The sequence below is a fragment of the Neopelma chrysocephalum genome, unplaced genomic scaffold, assembly GCF_003984885.1.
Source record: "Neopelma chrysocephalum unplaced genomic scaffold, ASM398488v2 Primary Assembly neopelma1_23b, whole genome shotgun sequence".
Lineage (NCBI taxonomy): Eukaryota > Metazoa > Chordata > Aves > Passeriformes > Pipridae > Neopelma > Neopelma chrysocephalum.
The window spans coordinates 16,541,464-16,547,936 of NW_020897692.1; the positions used below are offsets into that span (position 1 = coordinate 16,541,464).

General features: G+C 40.5%; 1 protein-coding gene across 3 annotated transcripts in view; it reads right to left on the reverse strand.

The window, feature by feature from the left end:
- The window catches only part of PHF3 (PHD finger protein 3), a 56,685-nt gene extending 56,069 nt beyond the window's left edge, over positions 1–616 (reverse strand). The window contains exon 1 of one of the 3 annotated variants that reach the window (XM_027698136.1): positions 488–616. The gene's annotated coding sequence lies outside the window, so the exon portion shown is untranslated. The remainder of the gene's footprint in view (positions 1–487) is intronic. The other 2 variants (XM_027698101.1, XM_027698163.1) reach the window with 2 other exon arrangements.
- Between the last annotated feature and the right edge of the window lie 5,857 nt (positions 617–6,473).

Below are 6,473 nucleotides of genomic sequence, written 5' to 3' on the forward strand. Positions count from 1 at the left end.
CGCCGGCGCGCGCCCCCGCGGCGTCCGGCACGCGGGGCAGGCCGCTCACGTGACGGCGTCGTTGGAGCGAGGCGGTTGGGGGCGGGGGCGCGCCGCGCAGGCGCCCTGCGGGAGCGGCCGGGACCCCCCGCTCAGTGACGTCACTGCCCCGGCCCGGCGGCCCCGGGAGGCGCCGTGAGAGCAGGCAGCGCCCGTGGCTGGGCCGCGGGCCCGGGCGGTCCTGCTGGGGTCGGGGGCTGCAACAGCGAGAGGCGCTCGGTGGCAGCCGCGGGCCCGGCCTTGGCCTCACAGGCTTGGCTGAGCCTGCCGGACGGTGGGTGGAGGGCGGCCGGGAGGGTTTTCCTCGTAAGGCCCCGGCTCGGGAGCCGTAGGCCGCGGCCCCGGTGGGCGATATACACGCTCTGAGCAGAGGGTGCGCAATGATGTGGCCTTTTGTCTGCAGGGAGTAGCTGCCACCCCCTGCTCGGCGCGGCTCGCGTTACACAACCTGCTTGTTATTCAATCCTGTGTGCCGGCGGTCCCGGGCGTATTCCTTCAGGTCTGGATATGCTGGGCTCGTCCGTTCCTACGTGTGGAACAGGAACAGCCTCTGGAGCCCGTCGGCCCCGGGCGGACACCGCTCGTGCTGCCTGTTGGTGGGCGCGCGTTCTCGCCTCGGCCGCCTCTCCCCGGGAACAGCTGCTCCACGTGCACTGCGGGACCCGTGGCGCATATTTACATAAATCCACACCAGAGGGGCCACTAACGTGTGCTTGTTGGGGCATCCGAACTTGGAGTATTTTGGTCTCTACATAATGTTATCCAAGAGCAGGACCGTCTTTATAGTTTGCATTATAGCATTAGCTAAGTGCAACACTGGTTATGCTGTTCTCAGTTCTGATGGCTGGCATAAAGTGCAGTACAGGCTGGCTACTGCATGTATCAAGTTTCAACGTCCCCAAAAGAGAAACACAATGTTCTTTCTAAAAATCAAATTTAGAATTATCTTATGGATGACTATATTAATGCTGCCTTTACGTATTCCTCATATTTTGTAATGAAATGCAAACCATGTCAAGACAAAGAAGGATGAAGTTAAAATGCATTGGTTTTCCTTTAGTTTCTTTTTTTCAATTCTGTTTTGAGTCTTTGAGTTGTGTGTTCTCTAGGTCTTTCTGTAATGCTATGTAGGCTGGAATACATTAAATATTTCTCTTGCTACCATCACAGTAAAAAGGAAGGATTAAACTGAAGGCATGGTAACACAGCAATATTTTCAGGCACCACACACGGTAGTTGCAACAAAACAGTTACACCTTTGAAGCAGAGCAGAGTTTTTAACCCACTTATATTTTTTTTCTCCCTTGTGATTTGATTCTTAAATCACCATTATGCAAATCAGCACAAGTTGGGTTTTTTTTCAGTGTTCTCCCAGTTTCAGAAGGTCTTTACTATCTGGAGCAAAATTCAGTTAAACATATTTGCATTGCACAAATTTTCCAGCATTCAGCTCTTTTGATTTCATTACTTTTGACACAAGCAGCAGGCAAAGCACTGTTGGTAATCTGATCATTGTTGATTGCCCTATTCAGTTCTTTCTTTACACTGTCAAAAGTCACATAACTCCAGTGACCCATCTCAGTTTAACAGTGTGCACTTTTGATGTGACCACACTGGGCCAGTCCCTTTATAGTCACAATTGTGTGTCATTTATGTAGTGAACTTGCCCACCTGTGGCATCTATGTAACAGTTTGATTCCACATTTAAAAAAAATGCACCCCAATGGCCAATTTCATAGGTATTACAGAGATCTTTGAATACGGTGACAGACCAGGTATACAATTTCAACTGCACCATCTGCTAGCTTTCCTTGCAATATTTTTATCATGTCCCTTTACACATGAGCTCCTTGGTAATAGTCCAGATCTTGCAAATTGTTTCCATTGGAAAGCAACCTATTTATTTTCAGGAAACAGTCTGCTAGTGCCCCAAACACAAGAAAAAGCAGTAGAAGGCAGTTTCTTTGCTTATAGTTCCAAGTCTCTATTTAGCCTCTTTCCAAGATGTTCCTGTATTATTTTCCTTACAGCTTTTCCCCACCTTTCTATGTTTTTTGTTCTAAATGGGAGTTTTTGAAAATACACTATACACAGATATGATACTGGTCTTAAACATGGTCACTTTTGAGTGTTAATTACTAGTTCTCCAGTTGTCAAAGTGTGGAAAGGAGTTAGATTGCTCCATAGGCTTAACTGGATAAAGAATGTATTGGGTATGGTGGTGGACAAACAGGTTTTCTCACCTGCTGCAGGGCAGTATTTGCTACTGTCAAAAGCTGAGATATGGTATAGCAGTAGGTCAATAACTGTTCAAACAACATCTCACAGGAACATCATTCTATTGTCTGGGTATGTCTGTGTATTTTCTCAAGATAGTTGATTTAAATTATTTTAAAACCCAGGTGCTTCATTTATTTTGTAAATTGTGTAACCTCCTAGAATGTCATACAAAGTTAGACTTCTGAAATAAAAGAATTCTTTGACTTTTGCAAATGCAGAACAGCAACCGCCAATAATCTAAAAATTTCAAGTCCCGTACTGCAAATCCACATCTTTTGATTAAGAATATCTGGCCTTGATGCTATTTTTCCTTTCATTGCCAACCTTCCTTGTATTAGTTAGTATAGGAACTGGAACATGTTCCCCTTTACCCAGTTTCCACCAAGTTTAAGGCAAGATCATTCTCTTTCCCTACATAAAGACTCGTTATCACTTGTCAGTTGTTGGATCAAACAGCAGTTGCATGTCCTAATCTAGAAAGCAGCAGAAAAACATTCAGTTCCACAGGTGAAAGGGACTGTGGCTTTTAAAATTAACAATGCAGCTTGGTGAACAAAGGCAAGGTTCTGAAGGGTGTTTAGCCATTGATTTTATGACTAAGGGTAGATTTTAGTAGAGAGATGAAATGTGCAGAAGCTACAAGTCATTACAAATTATCCAATGGAATACACAGATTCAAGATGGAAAAAAAAGACATTTTATCCCAGAAACAAGAGGAGTTGCAGTTATTTGCAGAGATTGGTGTAAAACAGGGGGAAAAAAATCCTTGAATGAAGTTTTGGAGCACTGGAGGAAAACAAACTTCGATAGCCAGCACAAAACAGGCCTTTGAGCATTACCCATCAAACTAGCTTGGGCACTTGCCTATGGAACTGCTGCTAGAGTTACTAATTCTCTGAATACTTGAGATTTCACTCCAGTACTATTTACCTTAATTTTTATCTTCTGTGGAGGCAATCATATGGTAGTAAATTAGTAAAACTTAATTTTAGTAAATTAGTAAAACTTCCATTCTTGAAGATATTTAAAACTTGACAATATAGGCTCCTAAATAACCTGATGTAATTGTGAAGTTATCCCTGCTTTGAGCATGGAGTTGGACTAGATCACCTCTTAATGATTTTGTCTAAATTACTCTGTGTTCTAAATGGCATAATTAGGGAGTTTCCTTCAAAAACATGCTAATGCCTCAACCCAATAATATATAATTCTAATTCCCTTCCTGGACCTGGCTCAGAACCACTTCTGAGGGGAAGGGCTTGCCATTTAATAGAACTTATTGAGACCCAAGTTCATAGTAGCATAAATACTTGGTGGTGGTGGAAGGCAATTGAGACAGGAATGTAAACATCAAGGGCCATTGAATACTACTTTTTTCCAGTGAAAAAACCCAGGTACCAATTAAGGAAGTCCAGAAAGGAGTTTTGAGAAGTAGACAAGTGAAACAAAAATGACCAAGAATTTCTGGACAGGGCATCAAGGCTACATAACTCTTGGTACCCATTCTCCATAGCATCCTACAAGGAACTCGAGATAGAAGGAAGGGAGAATTAAGAATTCTGCCATACAAAGTTGTGGAGAGAAGGGTAGCCCATCCCTGGGATAGGCAGGGGGTGCGTTACTGTGGAAAACTTTACATATCAAGCATAAAGGGATGATTGTACTTGCAGTTTGAGGGAACTCCTTCATGGTTTTGCACATCTGCTATGTCCCCATTGTCTTTATGTGCTTTTATTATGATGAACTGAAAGTTGCTATAGAGTTGAATTGAAATTTTAAAGGCAAGTTCAGGATTTGCATGCCCTACCTAATGACACACAGATTTACTGGGGAATGGAAGACAAATTAAGATGCATGTAGCTTCCTACTAGTACCAATGAAGTGCATGACAATGCTTGAAGTGGCACTGTCCTGTTCAGATCAATATCATAACTATGGTCTATGGATTGGGAAGAAGAGTTTACTACCTTCAATTCTTTCTCCTCCAAAGCCCAAACGTAATTCAAGTTCTGTCTTTTTCAGAACAAGCATCAGTGAAACTGATGATATAGTATTGTCATGTGCAAATTTATATGAAGGGTAAGGATCTGTTACTGATGTTACTCCACCAATAAAGTGGAATTAAGCTCCAGTCCGCTAAAAATACCCTTTTCACACATTTAGGTTTTGTTACACTGACATAGGTTACATGTAGTGTTTGAGACTGTATGTCCTCTACTATTTGAGTATTTCTGCCTTGAGGATTCTTATTTATCTAAACACTGTGGTATCTGGTTTTCTTCAGCTACAGAGTTCTCATTTGAATCAGGAATTGAAGCAGGCAACTTGATCTCCTGGCACTGTCCTTATCGTTTCTTGTCAGACCACTGTTTAACCACTATTACTTTGCAAAGAGCCTTTCCACCGATAAGGAACTTCTGTTGTTATTGAGATAATTATCAATGCATTAGAACAATATGCATCAAAATTAACAGCATTCATGCAGGTGATCATCAAGAGGAAAATAATGCCTAATAAGACTTATTGTGGTTACCTGTAGCATAAATCCATATGAAAAAAAAATCAGGTTACAGTTGTCAATGTTTATTACACATTAAGAGCAAGGTACATTAAGAGAAATACTTTACCTGATATTTTGAACTATTGCACAAAGAAGTTGAGACATTTAATCTACCTGTAGATACTAACACTGTGAACTGAATTTGCTGTCCCATGCTTTACAGACTACACTCTCACATTTAGAGAGCTCTTCATCTAACCAATTTAGGGATCTCCCTTAGCATATGAGATATATGAGACTTACGCCTGAGAAGTCCAAAACTCCTTTCACTAAGTGTAAGGGAAGCCTCTACTCACATTTAAAAATCTGTATTTGTTTAGATAAGTCCATCCCAGCTATTAATAAAACCGACATAGCCTGATTTTGAGATCTGAATTCAACTTGCAAAGTGTAACTATTTTTTTTTGTTACAGTGGGGTTACACAAATACATGCAAAAAAAATAATGTTGTTCCAAGTAGATTACTATTATCTCTGGTTTGACAACTTTCCCTATGCTGACAGAAAATACTTGCTTAATGATACAGCAAAATCCCCACAAATCTAAAATACTGTTTTGAATACTATCTCTCAGTAACTATTTAAATCATGTTGCACATATTTAAAAAAAAAAAAAAAAGCATAATTAGTGCTGCAGTCAAGTACTCAGAAGTTTTAAAACAATAAAGGTAAGGTCATCTATGAACCCTCAGTCTGTTCTTTCAAATACATTTATTTAATTACACAAGATTTTTTATTCCATCTCACTTGTAAGGATAAACAATGCTCACATGAATGAGCAGTGCTTTACTACTTTTCTCATGGCCAAAGATCTTAAGTCGAACCCAGAATTCATCCTTAATACAGAATTACACATGTTCTCACTGTTCCTTCTGCAATAATGCAGATGGGTCTGATTACTTCAGAAATTATTGCTTATCTCCACAACAGCCCCACTTATGTGAGGACTGGAATGGATTTTTATGCAAGGAGAACTGAAGACCAGGGAGATTAACAATCAGAACTATTAACTAGTTTTGAGTACTCAATCTGAAATTGTTCAGGACTGTTCAGAAACATGTAGTTCTACATAATTTCATACATACTTAAGTATTTATAGACTTAAGTTGAAACTGTTCAGCATCTGAGAACCAGATTCAAGAAAATCAAATTTAATTTTATACTTGATTTTGCATAACTAGTTAACAGTACCTTGTTTGACTATCTTTCCTCAGCATTATTTAGAGACTACATTACAGAACAATATAGGGAACACATCAGTTTTCTGCTGCAGTAACTGCAAGATCATACTCTCCCTCTTACCCCATTTCCCATATATATTTCTCCTACATGCTAAGGAATTCTGTAAATACAACCACCATTTACAAACCAAATTACACAAGGAATTAAGTCCACAGCACAAAACAGTCTAGCAGATGACAAGAATGTGCTACCATATGATTAGGTACTGCTACAGCATATCTCTGGAAGAGATAAAGCAGTTATATAGTCATTCTACACATCCAAAATTAGATGTGATATTAAAGCCTGTTCTCCATGCCAGGCTTTTGCCTAAGGACACAGTAATTATTTTCTTCCTTGAATTTGTAAATTCT